Source organism: Globicephala melas, unplaced genomic scaffold, assembly GCF_963455315.2.
Source record: "Globicephala melas unplaced genomic scaffold, mGloMel1.2 SCAFFOLD_182, whole genome shotgun sequence".
Classification (NCBI taxonomy): domain Eukaryota; kingdom Metazoa; phylum Chordata; class Mammalia; order Artiodactyla; family Delphinidae; genus Globicephala; species Globicephala melas.
The window spans coordinates 378,069-394,126 of record NW_027207354.1 but is presented as its reverse complement, the minus strand read 5'-3'; the positions used below and the strand labels follow the sequence as shown (position 1 = coordinate 394,126).

At 67.6% G+C, this 16,058-nt stretch overlaps 7 non-coding genes across 7 annotated transcripts; all 7 read right to left on the bottom strand.

Annotated features, from left to right (window-relative positions):
* Nucleotides 1-2,444: 2,444 nt before the first annotated feature.
* On the bottom strand, nt 2,445-2,563 carry LOC132595501 (5S ribosomal RNA). Its single transcript, XR_009561643.1, has one exon. It is a non-coding gene; the product is annotated as a 5S ribosomal RNA (ribosomal RNA).
* A 932-nt stretch (nt 2,564-3,495) lies between these two features.
* Nucleotides 3,496-3,614, bottom strand: LOC132595500 (5S ribosomal RNA). The gene has a single exon (XR_009561642.1). It is a non-coding gene; the product is annotated as a 5S ribosomal RNA (ribosomal RNA).
* Nucleotides 3,615-6,311: 2,697 nt separating this feature from the next.
* On the bottom strand, nt 6,312-6,430 carry LOC132595499 (5S ribosomal RNA). The gene has a single exon (XR_009561641.1). It is a non-coding gene; the product is annotated as a 5S ribosomal RNA (ribosomal RNA).
* Nucleotides 6,431-9,127: 2,697 nt separating this feature from the next.
* Nucleotides 9,128-9,246, bottom strand: LOC132595498 (5S ribosomal RNA). Its single transcript, XR_009561640.1, has one exon. It is a non-coding gene; the product is annotated as a 5S ribosomal RNA (ribosomal RNA).
* Nucleotides 9,247-11,942: 2,696 nt separating this feature from the next.
* Nucleotides 11,943-12,061, bottom strand: LOC132595497 (5S ribosomal RNA). Its single transcript, XR_009561639.1, has one exon. It is a non-coding gene; the product is annotated as a 5S ribosomal RNA (ribosomal RNA).
* Nucleotides 12,062-12,993: 932 nt separating this feature from the next.
* LOC132595496 (5S ribosomal RNA) lies at nt 12,994-13,112 on the bottom strand. The gene has a single exon (XR_009561638.1). It is a non-coding gene; the product is annotated as a 5S ribosomal RNA (ribosomal RNA).
* Nucleotides 13,113-15,809: 2,697 nt separating this feature from the next.
* LOC132595495 (5S ribosomal RNA) lies at nt 15,810-15,928 on the bottom strand. Its single transcript, XR_009561637.1, has one exon. It is a non-coding gene; the product is annotated as a 5S ribosomal RNA (ribosomal RNA).
* Nucleotides 15,929-16,058: the final 130 nt, after the last annotated feature.

Sequence of the window (16,058 nt, the reverse complement as noted above, 5' to 3'; positions counted from 1 at the left end):
GCCCCGGAGGCTTCAGGGCCCGGGGCCCGCGGTCCCTTGGGCATCGGCCCTGCCCGCCCACGCGGCCCTAGGCGCAGCCCGGCCGCAGCCCGGGCCGGCCCTCCTGCCCGACAGCAGCTGGCCCGAAGCCACCGGGAGCCACCATTGAGTCGCCACGGCCCCTCAGCCCCGGCAAGGCCACCCTTGCCCCCACACCCCCCGCCGAGCTCAGGACCCCGCCCCGGTGGCCGGCAGGCCCGGGGAAGCGGCCCCTGCCCTCGATCCCGCTCCCGCACCCGGCCGCGCTGACACGCCAGAGGGGCGGGGTGGGGGTGGGGCTTTTGTCGGAGGGAGCTGTGGAGGGACACACCGGCACACAGGTGGCGGCGCCGGGGCTGGGCGCCGGTGGGGGCGGCCAGGTGCAGGTCGAGGGGCTCGCGGGCCGAAAGGACGGCAACTGGGCCCATGGCGGAGTCTGGGTCTGGAGGGCTCTGAGCCTCCATCCGCTCTGGTGCCTCGGGTCTACCGGCCCGACGCCTGGTAGCGCGACACCCCACCGGCCCACAGACGTAGCCTCCCCAGCTGTGCTCACAGCGAGTCCAACCGCAGCCTGCATCCCTCCACGGGACACTTGGATTACTCCCGCGATCCCCACGAGGTGCGGCACCCGGCGGCCGAATGGGCTGAGATCCTGCCCTTGCGGCGCCCTGTGGCCACCTCCGCCTCCCTCACGGTACTGGCCGAGGCCTCGGACCAGCGGGCCCCGGCTCCCAGCTCAGCGCTGCTCCTCCGCCCCTCTCACCTCCTGCCCGACGTCCAGGCTACCGAGCACCCTCCACCCCCGCCCACCTTCATGCCACTCAGCCGGAACCCGGGAGGCAATGCCAACTACCAGGTGTATGACAGTCTGGTGCTGAAGCGGCAACCGCAGGAGGGCCAAGCGCGGGCCAACTCGCTGCTACCTTCCACCTCGGCCTCCAGGCCCTCTCTGCACGGGAGCCAGACTGGGAAAATGAACTTACCAGCAGCAAATGGGGGCAGGGGCAGGGGGCGGCAGGGCATGGAGAGAGGAATAAAGAGCGCCAGAGTCCAGGAAACATTGGTGGTCTGTGGCTTGGAAGCGCCACTCCTTCTGCCAGCCTGGGTCCCTGCGCTTGGCTTCCTGCAATAAGAAGCCAGTGTCCCCTTCTTGGCCTGAGGGTCCCTTTGGTTTAGTGGCCACAGTTCTGCCAGCAGGCCCCTCCTGGTCCTATACCATGCACTAAGTACATCTGCAGCTGCAGACTCCAAACCCCTGGTCTCTGGGCACCTCCTCTGTGTCTCAGCTGTCCCTGTCCACAGAGAGCCTCATACAAGAAGTTGCTTCCAAACTGGGAGGTTCCACATCTGGGCAGGTCCAGCTCCAGGCCCAGTGAAGGGCATGAAGAAGGCTGAGGCTCTGGACTCCAGCCAGGCCTTCAGCAGGCCTCTGAGGCCAAGGTCTTCCTAGTCTCAAGAGGGGCCAAGAGACGCAATGTGTCATTTGAACAAGTGAGTCAGCGGGCGGTGAGCGAATGAATGACCGCTCGAGGGGATGTATGCCGGCCACCGGGCCCTGTTTGACTGTCCAGGCTCAGCTTACCTGACCCTGGTTACCAGGGAATGCCACTCTGGGCCCTCCTTTTCATCCCCCTCCCTCACTGTGACCTCACCACCTGCCCCATTATGACCCAGTCTGGCTCCCAGTTAAAACTGGAGGGCAGAGGGCCCAGGCAGTCCTGGGACCAACGGCCATGGGTGAGCGAAACTACTACCGAGCCGAGCCGTTCACTGGCCCCATCCCCAGGAAATGCCAGGAGCAAGGATACTCAATTCTTCTGATCCCGGTCAGCTTCATCTTGCTCAACGTGGGGATCAACATGGTGACTATGGTCAGGGCAGGATCTGTGCAGCGCGGTTGGGGGAGCCCTGGGGTCTTGAAGGGGCTGAGGTGGGAGGGCTGCTGGGGTGTGACCGGGACAAGGGTTGGATTTCAGGGCTCACCCTGCTCCCGGCCTCCCCCCTCCCCTTCTTCCCTCAACTCTGGAGGCATCTGAAGAGATTCTTGCGGGCACTTTTCAATCGTATTTTCCACAAAGGTGAGTGGGCGCCGGCGTGGGTTCAGGGGATGTGGGCCTGTCCCCTTTCTTCTATCCCTGCCTTGATTCTCAGCCCCTCAGGAACCCAGGCCCTGACCCATCTCGCCTTTCCCCACAGACAAGCAAGCCAGCTGTGTAGGCACCCATCGCATGTGCATGCGCTGCTCCGTGGATCCCAAGAACCTGTGCTCAAGAGTTTCTTCCCACTTCTGCCATCGCCCAAGCTTCCTGCTCGGGCAGGTAAACCCACCTTGACTACTGCCTGCAGCGGGGCTCGGCGGGGGCGGAGCCGGCGGCCCCCCCGCCGCGGGCGAGTAAAGGAGAAGGCGGGCGGAGCGGGAGGCAAAAAGCCTACAGCACCCGGTATTCCCAGGCGGTCTCCCATCCAAGTACTAACCAGGCCCGACCCTGCTTAGCTTCCGAGATCAGACGAGATCGGGCGCGTTCAGGGTGGTATGGCCGTAGACGGGGGCGGGGGGCCGCGGGCGGCCTCTTGAGGCCCAGTTTCGCTGGCGCTGGCGCCTTAACGCCAGCCTGGTGGCCGGCCCGCCCCGGCAGGGCCCCCTCGCCCGCCCAGGCAGGGGCAACGGAGGTCTCGGGTATCGGGCGGCGGCGGAGGGTTTGGCGACCACCTCCCAGCCCAGGGCGGCCGTGACCCAGCAAACCCTTCGGCGCTTGGCGCCCCGCCCAAGATCCCGCACGTCGCTCACAGGGACGTGGCCCCGGAGGCTTCAGGGCCCGGGGCCCGCGGTCCCTTGGGCATCGGCCCTGCCCGCCCACGCGGCCCTAGGCGCAGCCCGGCCGCAGCCCGGGCCGGCCCTCCTGCCCGACAGCAGCTGGCCCGAAGCCACTGGGAGCCACCATTGAGTCGCCACGGCCCCTCAGCCCCGGCAAGGCCACCCTTGCCCCCACACCCCCCGCCGAGCTCAGGACCCCGCCCCTGGTGGCCGGCAGGCCCGGGGAAGCGGCCCCTGCCCTCGATCCCGCTCCCGCACCCGGCCGCGGTGACACGCCAGAGGGGCGGGGTGGGGGGGGGCTTTTGTCGGAGGGAGCTGTGGAGGGACACACCGGCACACAGGTGGCGGCGCCGGGGCTGGGCGCCGGTGGGGGCGGCCAGGTGCAGGTCGAGGGGCTCGCGGGCCGAAAGGACGGCAACTGGGCCCGCGGCGGAGTCTGGGTCCGGGCCAGCCACCCCGGGAGCGTCTGGGGTGTGCCTGCCTTCCAGGGCCGCCTTCTGGCCGCCTGGCCGGCCGGGCCGGCGGGGAGCGACCCCGCCGGCGCGCGCCGTGGTGGGAGGGGCCTGAGGAGGTGGGGCCTGCAGCGGGGCCCGGCGGGGGCGGAGCCGGCGGCCCCCGCCGCGGGCGAGTAAAGGAGAAGGCGGGCGGAGCGGGAGGCAAAAAGCCTACAGCACCCGGTATTCCCAGGCGGTCTCCCATCCAAGTACTAACCAGGCCCGACCCTGCTTAGCTTCCGAGATCAGACGAGATCGGGCGCGTTCAGGGTGGTATGGCCGTAGACGGGGGCGGGGGGCCGCGGGCGGCCTCTTGAGGCCCAGTTTCGCTGGCGCTGGCGCCTTAACGCCAGCCTGGCGGCCGGCCCGCCCCGGCAGGGCCCCCTCGCCCGCCCAGGCAGGGGCAACGGAGGTCTCGGGTATCGGGCGGCGGCGGAGGGTTTGGCGACCACCTCCCAGCCCAGGGCGGCCGTGACCCAGCAAACCCTTCGGCGCTTGGCGCCCCGCCCAAGATCCCGCACGTCGCTCACAGGGACGTGGCCCCGGAGGCTTCAGGGCCCGGGGCCCGCGGTCCCTTGGGCATCGGCCCTGCCCGCCCACGCGGCCCTAGGCGCAGCCCGGCCGCAGCCCGGGCCGGCCCTCCTGCCCGACAGCAGCTGGCCCGAAGCCACCGGGAGCCACCATTGAGTCGCCACGGCCCCTCAGCCCCGGCAAGGCCACCCTTGCCCCCACACCCCCCGCCGAGCTCAGGACCCCGCCCCTGGTGGCCGGCAGGCCCGGGGAAGCGGCCCCTGCCCTCGATCCCGCTCCCGCACCCGGCCGCGGTGACACGCCAGAGGGGCGGGGTGGGGGTGGGGCTTTTGTCGGAGGGAGCTGTGGAGGGACACACCGGCACACAGGTGGCGGCGCCGGGGCTGGGCGCCGGTGGGGGCGGCCAGGTGCAGGTCGAGGGGCTCGCGGGCCGAAAGGACGGCAACTGGGCCCATGGCGGAGTCTGGGTCTGGAGGGCTCTGAGCCTCCATCCGCTCTGGTGCCTCGGGTCTACCGGCCCGACGCCTGGTAGCGCGACACCCCACCGGCCCACAGACGTAGCCTCCCCAGCTGTGCTCACAGCGAGTCCAACCGCAGCCTGCATCCCTCCACGGGACACTTGGATTACTCCCGCGATCCCCACGAGGTGCGGCACCCGGCGGCCGAATGGGCTGAGATCCTGCCCTTGCGGCGCCCTGTGGCCACCTCCGCCTCCCTCACGGTACTGGCCGAGGCCTCGGACCAGCGGGCCCCGGCTCCCAGCTCAGCGCTGCTCCTCCGCCCCTCTCACCTCCTGCCCGACGTCCAGGCTACCGAGCACCCTCCACCCCCGCCCACCTTCATGCCACTCAGCCGGAACCCGGGAGGCAATGCCAACTACCAGGTGTATGACAGTCTGGTGCTGAAGCGGCAACCGCAGGAGGGCCAAGCGCGGGCCAACTCGCTGCTACCTTCCACCTCGGCCTCCAGGCCCTCTCTGCACGGGAGCCAGACTGGGAAAGTGAACTTACCAGCAGCAAGTGGGGGCAGGGGCAGGGGGCGGCAGGGCATGGAGAGAGGAATAAAGAGCGCCAGAGTCCAGGAAACATTGGTGGTCTGTGGCTTGGAAGCGCCACTCCTTCTGCCAGCCTGGGTCCCTGCGCTTGGCTTCCTGCAATAAGAAGCCAGTGTCCCCTTCTTGGCCTGAGGGTCCCTTTGGTTTAGTGGCCACAGTTCTGCCAGCAGGCCCCTCCTGGTCCTATACCATGCACTAAGTACATCTGCAGCTGCAGACTCCAAACCCCTGGTCTCTGGGCACCTCCTCTGTGTCTCAGCTGTCCCTGTCCACAGAGAGCCTCATACAAGAAGTTGCTTCCAAACTGGGAGGTTCCACATCTGGGCAGGTCCAGCTCCAGGCCCAGTGAAGGGCATGAAGAAGGCTGAGGCTCTGGACTCCAGCCAGGCCTTCAGCAGGCCTCTGAGGCCAAGGTCTTCCTAGTCTCAAGAGGGGCCAAGAGACGCAATGTGTCATTTGAACAAGTGAGTCAGCGGGCGGTGAGCGAATGAATGACCGCTCGAGGGGATGTATGCCGGCCACCGGGCCCTGTTTGACTGTCCAGGCTCAGCTTACCTGACCCTGGTTACCAGGGAATGCCACTCTGGGCCCTCCTTTTCATCCCCCTCCCTCACTGTGACCTCACCACCTGCCCCATTATGACCCAGTCTGGCTCCCAGTTAAAACTGGAGGGCAGAGGGCCCAGGCAGTCCTGGGACCAACGGCCATGGGTGAGCGAAACTACTACCGAGCCGAGCCGTTCACTGGCCCCATCCCCAGGAAATGCCAGGAGCAAGGATACTCAATTCTTCTGATCCCGGTCAGCTTCATCTTGCTCAACGTGGGGATCAACATGGTGACTATGGTCAGGGCAGGATCTGTGCAGCGCGGTTGGGGGAGCCCTGGGGTCTTGAAGGGGCTGAGGTGGGAGGGCTGCTGGGGTGTGACCGGGACAAGGGTTGGATTTCAGGGCTCACCCTGCTCCCGGCCTCCCCCCTCCCCTTCTTCCCTCAACTCTGGAGGCATCTGAAGAGATTCTTGCGGGCACTTTTCAATCGTATTTTCCACAAAGGTGAGTGGGCGCCGGCGTGGGTTCAGGGGATGTGGGCCTGTCCCCTTTCTTCTATCCCTGCCTTGATTCTCAGCCCCTCAGGAACCCAGGCCCTGACCCATCTCGCCTTTCCCCACAGACAAGCAAGCCAGCTGTGTAGGCACCCATCGCATGTGCATGCGCTGCTCCGTGGATCCCAAGAACCTGTGCTCAAGAGTTTCTTCCCACTTCTGCCATCGCCCAAGCTTCCTGCTCGGGCAGGTAAACCCACCTTGACTACTGCCTGCAGCGGGGCTCGGCGGGGGCGGAGCCGGCGGCCCCCCCGCCGCGGGCGAGTAAAGGAGAAGGCGGGCGGAGCGGGAGGCAAAAAGCCTACAGCACCCGGTATTCCCAGGCGGTCTCCCATCCAAGTACTAACCAGGCCCGACCCTGCTTAGCTTCCGAGATCAGACGAGATCGGGCGCGTTCAGGGTGGTATGGCCGTAGACGGGGGCGGGGGGCCGCGGGCGGCCTCTTGAGGCCCAGTTTCGCTGGCGCTGGCGCCTTAACGCCAGCCTGGCGGCCGGCCCGCCCCGGCAGGGCCCCCTCGCCCGCCCAGGCAGGGGCAACGGAGGTCTCGGGTATCGGGCGGCGGCGGAGGGTTTGGCGACCACCTCCCAGCCCAGGGCGGCCGTGACCCAGCAAACCCTTCGGCGCTTGGCGCCCCGCCCAAGATCCCGCACGTCGCTCACAGGGACGTGGCCCCGGAGGCTTCAGGGCCCGGGGCCCGCGGTCCCTTGGGCATCGGCCCTGCCCGCCCACGCGGCCCTAGGCGCAGCCCGGCCGCAGCCCGGGCCGGCCCTCCTGCCCGACAGCAGCTGGCCCGAAGCCACCGGGAGCCACCATTGAGTCGCCACGGCCCCTCAGCCCCGGCAAGGCCACCCTTGCCCCCACACCCCCCGCCGAGCTCAGGACCCCGCCCCTGGTGGCCGGCAGGCCCGGGGAAGCGGCCCCTGCCCTCGATCCCGCTCCCGCACCCGGCCGCGCTGACACGCCAGAGGGGCGGGGTGGGTGTGGGGCTTTTGTCGGAGGGAGCTGTGGAGGGACACACCGGCACACAGGTGGCGGCGCCGGGGCTGGGCGCCGGTGGGGGCGGCCAGGTGCAGGTCGAGGGGCTCGCGGGCCGAAAGGACGGCAACTGGGCCCATGGCGGAGTCTGGGTCTGGAGGGCTCTGAGCCTCCATCCGCTCTGGTGCCTCGGGTCTACCGGCCCGACGCCTGGTAGCGCGACACCCCACCGGCCCACAGACGTAGCCTCCCCAGCTGTGCTCACAGCGAGTCCAACCGCAGCCTGCATCCCTCCACGGGACACTTGGATTACTCCCGCGATCCCCACGAGGTGCGGCACCCGGCGGCCGAATGGGCTGAGATCCTGCCCTTGCGGCGCCCTGTGGCCACCTCCGCCTCCCTCACGGTACTGGCCGAGGCCTCGGACCAGCGGGCCCCGGCTCCCAGCTCAGCGCTGCTCCTCCGCCCCTCTCACCTCCTGCCCGACGTCCAGGCTACCGAGCACCCTCCACCCCCGCCCACCTTCATGCCACTCAGCCGGAACCCGGGAGGCAATGCCAACTACCAGGTGTATGACAGTCTGGTGCTGAAGCGGCAACCGCAGGAGGGCCAAGCGCGGGCCAACTCGCTGCTACCTTCCACCTCGGCCTCCAGGCCCTCTCTGCACGGGAGCCAGACTGGGAAAATGAACTTACCAGCAGCAAGTGGGGGCAGGGGCAGGGGGCGGCAGGGCATGGAGAGAGGAATAAAGAGCGCCAGAGTCCAGGAAACATTGGTGGTCTGTGGCTTGGAAGCGCCACTCCTTCTGCCAGCCTGGGTCCCTGCGCTTGGCTTCCTGCAATAAGAAGCCAGTGTCCCCTTCTTGGCCTGAGGGTCCCTTTGGTTTAGTGGCCACAGTTCTGCCAGCAGGCCCCTCCTGGTCCTATACCATGCACTAAGTACATCTGCAGCTGCAGACTCCAAACCCCTGGTCTCTGGGCACCTCCTCTGTGTCTCAGCTGTCCCTGTCCACAGAGAGCCTCATACAAGAAGTTGCTTCCAAACTGGGAGGTTCCACATCTGGGCAGGTCCAGCTCCAGGCCCAGTGAAGGGCATGAAGAAGGCTGAGGCTCTGGACTCCAGCCAGGCCTTCAGCAGGCCTCTGAGGCCAAGGTCTTCCTAGTCTCAAGAGGGGCCAAGAGACGCAATGTGTCATTTGAACAAGTGAGTCAGCGGGCGGTGAGCGAATGAATGACCGCTCGAGGGGATGTATGCCGGCCACCGGGCCCTGTTTGACTGTCCAGGCTCAGCTTACCTGACCCTGGTTACCAGGGAATGCCACTCTGGGCCCTCCTTTTCATCCCCCTCCCTCACTGTGACCTCACCACCTGCCCCATTATGACCCAGTCTGGCTCCCAGTTAAAACTGGAGGGCAGAGGGCCCAGGCAGTCCTGGGACCAACGGCCATGGGTGAGCGAAACTACTACCGAGCCGAGCCGTTCACTGGCCCCATCCCCAGGAAATGCCAGGAGCAAGGATACTCAATTCTTCTGATCCCGGTCAGCTTCATCTTGCTCAACGTGGGGATCAACATGGTGACTATGGTCAGGGCAGGATCTGTGCAGCGCGGTTGGGGGAGCCCTGGGGTCTTGAAGGGGCTGAGGTGGGAGGGCTGCTGGGGTGTGACCGGGACAAGGGTTGGATTTCAGGGCTCACCCTGCTCCCGGCCTCCCCCCTCCCCTTCTTCCCTCAACTCTGGAGGCATCTGAAGAGATTCTTGCGGGCACTTTTCAATCGTATTTTCCACAAAGGTGAGTGGGCGCCGGCGTGGGTTCAGGGGATGTGGGCCTGTCCCCTTTCTTCTATCCCTGCCTTGATTCTCAGCCCCTCAGGAACCCAGGCCCTGACCCATCTCGCCTTTCCCCACAGACAAGCAAGCCAGCTGTGTAGGCACCCATCGCATGTGCATGCGCTGCTCCGTGGATCCCAAGAACCTGTGCTCAAGAGTTTCTTCCCACTTCTGCCATCGCCCAAGCTTCCTGCTCGGGCAGGTAAACCCACCTTGACTACTGCCTGCAGCGGGGCTCGGCGGGGGCGGAGCCGGCGGCCCCCCCGCCGCGGGCGAGTAAAGGAGAAGGCGGGCGGAGCGGGAGGCAAAAAGCCTACAGCACCCGGTATTCCCAGGCGGTCTCCCATCCAAGTACTAACCAGGCCCGACCCTGCTTAGCTTCCGAGATCAGACGAGATCGGGCGCGTTCAGGGTGGTATGGCCGTAGACGGGGGCGGGGGGCCGCGGGCGGCCTCTTGAGGCCCAGTTTCGCTGGCGCTGGCGCCTTAACGCCAGCCTGGCGGCCGGCCCGCCCCGGCAGGGCCCCCTCGCCCGCCCAGGCAGGGGCAACGGAGGTCTCGGGTATCGGGCGGCGGCGGAGGGTTTGGCGACCACCTCCCAGCCCAGGGCGGCCGTGACCCAGCAAACCCTTCGGCGCTTGGCGCCCCGCCCAAGATCCCGCACGTCGCTCACAGGGACGTGGCCCCGGAGGCTTCAGGGCCCGGGGCCCGCGGTCCCTTGGGCATCGGCCCTGCCCGCCCACGCGGCCCTAGGCGCAGCCCGGCCGCAGCCCGGGCCGGCCCTCCTGCCCGACAGCAGCTGGCCCGAAGCCACCGGGAGCCACCATTGAGTCGCCACGGCCCCTCAGCCCCGGCAAGGCCACCCTTGCCCCCACACCCCCCGCCGAGCTCAGGACCCCGCCCCTGGTGGCCGGCAGGCCCGGGGAAGCGGCCCCTGCCCTCGATCCCGCTCCCGCACCCGGCCGCGGTGACACGCCAGAGGGGCGGGGTGGGGGGGGGCTTTTGTCAGAGGGAGCTGTGGAGGGACACACCGGCACACAGGTGGCGGCGCCGGGGCTGGGCGCCGGTGGGGGCGGCCAGGTGCAGGTCGAGGGGCTCGCGGGCCGAAAGGACGGCAACTGGGCCCATGGCGGAGTCTGGGTCTGGAGGGCTCTGAGCCTCCATCCGCTCTGGTGCCTCGGGTCTACCGGCCCGACGCCTGGTAGCGCGACACCCCACCGGCCCACAGACGTAGCCTCCCCAGCTGTGCTCACAGCGAGTCCAACCGCAGCCTGCATCCCTCCACGGGACACTTGGATTACTCCCGCGATCCCCACGAGGTGCGGCACCCGGCGGCCGAATGGGCTGAGATCCTGCCCTTGCGGCGCCCTGTGGCCACCTCCGCCTCCCTCACGGTACTGGCCGAGGCCTCGGACCAGCGGGCCCCGGCTCCCAGCTCAGCGCTGCTCCTCCGCCCCTCTCACCTCCTGCCCGACGTCCAGGCTACCGAGCACCCTCCACCCCCGCCCACCTTCATGCCACTCAGCCGGAACCCGGGAGGCAATGCCAACTACCAGGTGTATGACAGTCTGGTGCTGAAGCGGCAACCGCAGGAGGGCCAAGCGCGGGCCAACTCGCTGCTACCTTCCACCTCGGCCTCCAGGCCCTCTCTGCACGGGAGCCAGACTGGGAAAGTGAACTTACCAGCAGCAAGTGGGGGCAGGGGCAGGGGGCGGCAGGGCATGGAGAGAGGAATAAAGAGCGCCAGAGTCCAGGAAACATTGGTGGTCTGTGGCTTGGAAGCGCCACTCCTTCTGCCAGCCTGGGTCCCTGCGCTTGGCTTCCTGCAATAAGAAGCCAGTGTCCCCTTCTTGGCCTGAGGGTCCCTTTGGTTTAGTGGCCACAGTTCTGCCAGCAGGCCCCTCCTGGTCCTATACCATGCACTAAGTACATCTGCAGCTGCAGACTCCAAACCCCTGGTCTCTGGGCACCTCCTCTGTGTCTCAGCTGTCCCTGTCCACAGAGAGCCTCATACAAGAAGTTGCTTCCAAACTGGGAGGTTCCACATCTGGGCAGGTCCAGCTCCAGGCCCAGTGAAGGGCATGAAGAAGGCTGAGGCTCTGGACTCCAGCCAGGCCTTCAGCAGGCCTCTGAGGCCAAGGTCTTCCTAGTCTCAAGAGGGGCCAAGAGACGCAATGTGTCATTTGAACAAGTGAGTCAGCGGGCGGTGAGCGAATGAATGACCGCTCGAGGGGATGTATGCCGGCCACCGGGCCCTGTTTGACTGTCCAGGCTCAGCTTACCTGACCCTGGTTACCAGGGAATGCCACTCTGGGCCCTCCTTTTCATCCCCCTCCCTCACTGTGACCTCACCACCTGCCCCATTATGACCCAGTCTGGCTCCCAGTTAAAACTGGAGGGCAGAGGGCCCAGGCAGTCCTGGGACCAACGGCCATGGGTGAGCGAAACTACTACCGAGCCGAGCCGTTCACTGGCCCCATCCCCAGGAAATGCCAGGAGCAAGGATACTCAATTCTTCTGATCCCGGTCAGCTTCATCTTGCTCAACGTGGGGATCAACATGGTGACTATGGTCAGGGCAGGATCTGTGCAGCGCGGTTGGGGGAGCCCTGGGGTCTTGAAGGGGCTGAGGTGGGAGGGCTGCTGGGGTGTGACCGGGACAAGGGTTGGATTTCAGGGCTCACCCTGCTCCCGGCCTCCCCCCTCCCCTTCTTCCCTCAACTCTGGAGGCATCTGAAGAGATTCTTGCGGGCACTTTTCAATCGTATTTTCCACAAAGGTGAGTGGGCGCCGGCGTGGGTTCAGGGGATGTGGGCCTGTCCCCTTTCTTCTATCCCTGCCTTGATTCTCAGCCCCTCAGGAACCCAGGCCCTGACCCATCTCGCCTTTCCCCACAGACAAGCAAGCCAGCTGTGTAGGCACCCATCGCATGTGCATGCGCTGCTCCGTGGATCCCAAGAACCTGTGCTCAAGAGTTTCTTCCCACTTCTGCCATCGCCCAAGCTTCCTGCTCGGGCAGGTAAACCCACCTTGACTACTGCCTGCAGCGGGGCTCGGCGGGGGCGGAGCCGGCGGCCCCCCCGCCGCGGGCGAGTAAAGGAGAAGGCGGGCGGAGCGGGAGGCAAAAAGCCTACAGCACCCGGTATTCCCAGGCGGTCTCCCATCCAAGTACTAACCAGGCCCGACCCTGCTTAGCTTCCGAGATCAGACGAGATCGGGCGCGTTCAGGGTGGTATGGCCGTAGACGGGGGCGGGGGACCGCGGGCGGCCTCTTGAGGCCCAGTTTCGCTGGCGCTGGCGCCTTAACGCCAGCCTGGCGGCCGGCCCGCCCCGGCAGGGCCCCCTCGCCCGCCCAGGCAGGGGCAACGGAGGTCTCGGGTATCGGGCGGCGGCGGAGGGTTTGGCGACCACCTCCCAGCCCAGGGCGGCCGTGACCCAGCAAACCCTTCGGCGCTTGGCGCCCCGCCCAAGATCCCGCACGTCGCTCACAGGGACGTGGCCCCGGAGGCTTCAGGGCCCGGGGCCCGCGGTCCCTTGGGCATCGGCCCTGCCCGCCCACGCGGCCCTAGGCGCAGCCCGGCCGCAGCCCGGGCCGGCCCTCCTGCCCGACAGCAGCTGGCCCGAAGCCACCGGGAGCCACCATTGAGTCGCCACGGCCCCTCAGCCCCGGCAAGGCCACCCTTGCCCCCACACCCCCCGCCGAGCTCAGGACCCCGCCCCTGGTGGCCGGCAGGCCCGGGGAAGCGGCCCCTGCCCTCGATCCCGCTCCCGCACCCGGCCGCGGTGACACGCCAGAGGGGCGGGGTGGGGGGGGGCTTTTGTCGGAGGGAGCTGTGGAGGGACACACCGGCACACAGGTGGCGGCGCCGGGGCTGGGCGCCGGTGGGGGCGGCCAGGTGCAGGTCGAGGGGCTCGCGGGCCGAAAGGACGGCAACTGGGCCCGCGGCGGAGTCTGGGTCCGGGCCAGCCACCCCGGGAGCGTCTGGGGTGCGCCTGCCTTCCAGGGCCGCCTTCTGGCCGCCTGGCCGGCCGGGCCGGCGGGGAGCGACCCCGCCGGCGCGCGCCGTGGTGGGAGGGGCCTGAGGAGGTGGGGCCTGCAGCGGGGCCCGGCGGGGGCGGAGCCGGCGGCCCCCGCCGCGGGCGAGTAAAGGAGAAGGCGGGCGGAGCGGGAGGCAAAAAGCCTACAGCACCCGGTATTCCCAGGCGGTCTCCCATCCAAGTACTAACCAGGCCCGACCCTGCTTAGCTTCCGAGATCAGACGAGATCGGGCGCGTTCAGGGTGGTATGGCCGTAGACGGGGGCGGGGGGCCGCGGGCGGCCTCTTGAGGCCCAGTTTCGCTGGCGCTGGCGCCTTAACGCCAGCCTGGCGGCCGGCCCGCCCCGGCAGGGCCCCCTCGCCCGCCCAGGCAGGGGCAACGGAGGTCTCGGGTATCGGGCGGCGGCGGAGGGTTTGGCGACCACCTCCCAGCCCAGGGCGGCCGTGACCCAGCAAACCCTTCGGCGCTTGGCGCCCCGCCCAAGATCCCGCACGTCGCTCACAGGGACGTGGCCCCGGAGGCTTCAGGGCCCGGGGCCCGCGGTCCCTTGGGCATCGGCCCTGCCCGCCCACGCGGCCCTAGGCGCAGCCCGGCCGCAGCCCGGGCCGGCCCTCCTGCCCGACAGCAGCTGGCCCGAAGCCACCGGGAGCCACCATTGAGTCGCCACGGCCCCTCAGCCCCGGCAAGGCCACCCTTGCCCCCACACCCCCCGCCGAGCTCAGGACCCCGCCCCTGGTGGCCGGCAGGCCCGGGGAAGCGGCCCCTGCCCTCGATCCCGCTCCCGCACCCGGCCGCGGTGACACGCCAGAGGGGCGGGGTGGGGGTGGGGCTTTTGTCGGAGGGAGCTGTGGAGGGACACACCGGCACACAGGTGGCGGCGCCGGGGCTGGGCGCCGGTGGGGGCGGCCAGGTGCAGGTCGAGGGGCTCGCGGGCCGAAAGGACGGCAACTGGGCCCATGGCGGAGTCTGGGTCTGGAGGGCTCTGAGCCTCCATCCGCTCTGGTGCCTCGGGTCTACCGGCCCGACGCCTGGTAGCGCGACACCCCACCGGCCCACAGACGTAGCCTCCCCAGCTGTGCTCACAGCGAGTCCAACCGCAGCCTGCATCCCTCCACGGGACACTTGGATTACTCCCGCGATCCCCACGAGGTGCGGCACCCGGCGGCCGAATGGGCTGAGATCCTGCCCTTGCGGCGCCCTGTGGCCACCTCCGCCTCCCTCACGGTACTGGCCGAGGCCTCGGACCAGCGGGCCCCGGCTCCCAGCTCAGCGCTGCTCCTCCGCCCCTCTCACCTCCTGCCCGACGTCCAGGCTACCGAGCACCCTCCACCCCCGCCCACCTTCATGCCACTCAGCCGGAACCCGGGAGGCAATGCCAACTACCAGGTGTATGACAGTCTGGTGCTGAAGCGGCAACCGCAGGAGGGCCAAGCGCGGGCCAACTCGCTGCTACCTTCCACCTCGGCCTCCAGGCCCTCTCTGCACGGGAGCCAGACTGGGAAAGTGAACTTACCAGCAGCAAGTGGGGGCAGGGGCAGGGGGCGGCAGGGCATGGAGAGAGGAATAAAGAGCGCCAGAGTCCAGGAAACATTGGTGGTCTGTGGCTTGGAAGCGCCACTCCTTCTGCCAGCCTGGGTCCCTGCGCTTGGCTTCCTGCAATAAGAAGCCAGTGTCCCCTTCTTGGCCTGAGGGTCCCTTTGGTTTAGTGGCCACAGTTCTGCCAGCAGGCCCCTCCTGGTCCTATACCATGCACTAAGTACATCTGCAGCTGCAGACTCCAAACCCCTGGTCTCTGGGCACCTCCTCTGTGTCTCAGCTGTCCCTGTCCACAGAGAGCCTCATACAAGAAGTTGCTTCCAAACTGGGAGGTTCCACATCTGGGCAGGTCCAGCTCCAGGCCCAGTGAAGGGCATGAAGAAGGCTGAGGCTCTGGACTCCAGCCAGGCCTTCAGCAGGCCTCTGAGGCCAAGGTCTTCCTAGTCTCAAGAGGGGCCAAGAGACGCAATGTGTCATTTGAACAAGTGAGTCAGCGGGCGGTGAGCGAATGAATGACCGCTCGAGGGGATGTATGCCGGCCACCGGGCCCTGTTTGACTGTCCAGGCTCAGCTTACCTGACCCTGGTTACCAGGGAATGCCACTCTGGGCCCTCCTTTTCATCCCCCTCCCTCACTGTGACCTCACCACCTGCCCCATTATGACCCAGTCTGGCTCCCAGTTAAAACTGGAGGGCAGAGGGCCCAGGCAGTCCTGGGACCAACGGCCATGGGTGAGCGAAACTACTACCGAGCCGAGCCGTTCACTGGCCCCATCCCCAGGAAATGCCAGGAGCAAGGATACTCAATTCTTCTGATCCCGGTCAGCTTCATCTTGCTCAACGTGGGGATCAACATGGTGACTATGGTCAGGGCAGGATCTGTGCAGCGCGGTTGGGGGAGCCCTGGGGTCTTGAAGGGGCTGAGGTGGGAGGGCTGCTGGGGTGTGACCGGGACAAGGGTTGGATTTCAGGGCTCACCCTGCTCCCGGCCTCCCCCCTCCCCTTCTTCCCTCAACTCTGGAGGCATCTGAAGAGATTCTTGCGGGCACTTTTCAATCGTATTTTCCACAAAGGTGAGTGGGCGCCGGCGTGGGTTCAGGGGATGTGGGCCTGTCCCCTTTCTTCTATCCCTGCCTTGATTCTCAGCCCCTCAGGAACCCAGGCCCTGACCCATCTCGCCTTTCCCCACAGACAAGCAAGCCAGCTGTGTAGGCACCCATCGCATGTGCATGCGCTGCTCCGTGGATCCCAAGAACCTGTGCTCAAGAGTTTCTTCCCACTTCTGCCATCGCCCAAGCTTCCTGCTCGGGCAGGTAAACCCACCTTGACTACTGCCTGCAGCGGGGCTCGGCGGGGGCGGAGCCGGCGGCCCCCCCGCCGCGGGCGAGTAAAGGAGAAGGCGGGCGGAGCGGGAGGCAAAAAGCCTACAGCACCCGGTATTCCCAGGCGGTCTCCCATCCAAGTACTAACCAGGCCCGACCCTGCTTAGCTTCCGAGATCAGACGAGATCGGGCGCGTTCAGGGTGGTATGGCCGTAGACGGGGGCGGGGGGCCGCGGGCGGCCTCTTGAGGCCCAGTTTCGCTGGCGCTGGCGCCTTAACGCCAGCCTGGCGGCCGGCCCGCCCCGGCAGGGCCCCCTCGCCCGCCCAGGCAGGGGCAACGGAGGTCTC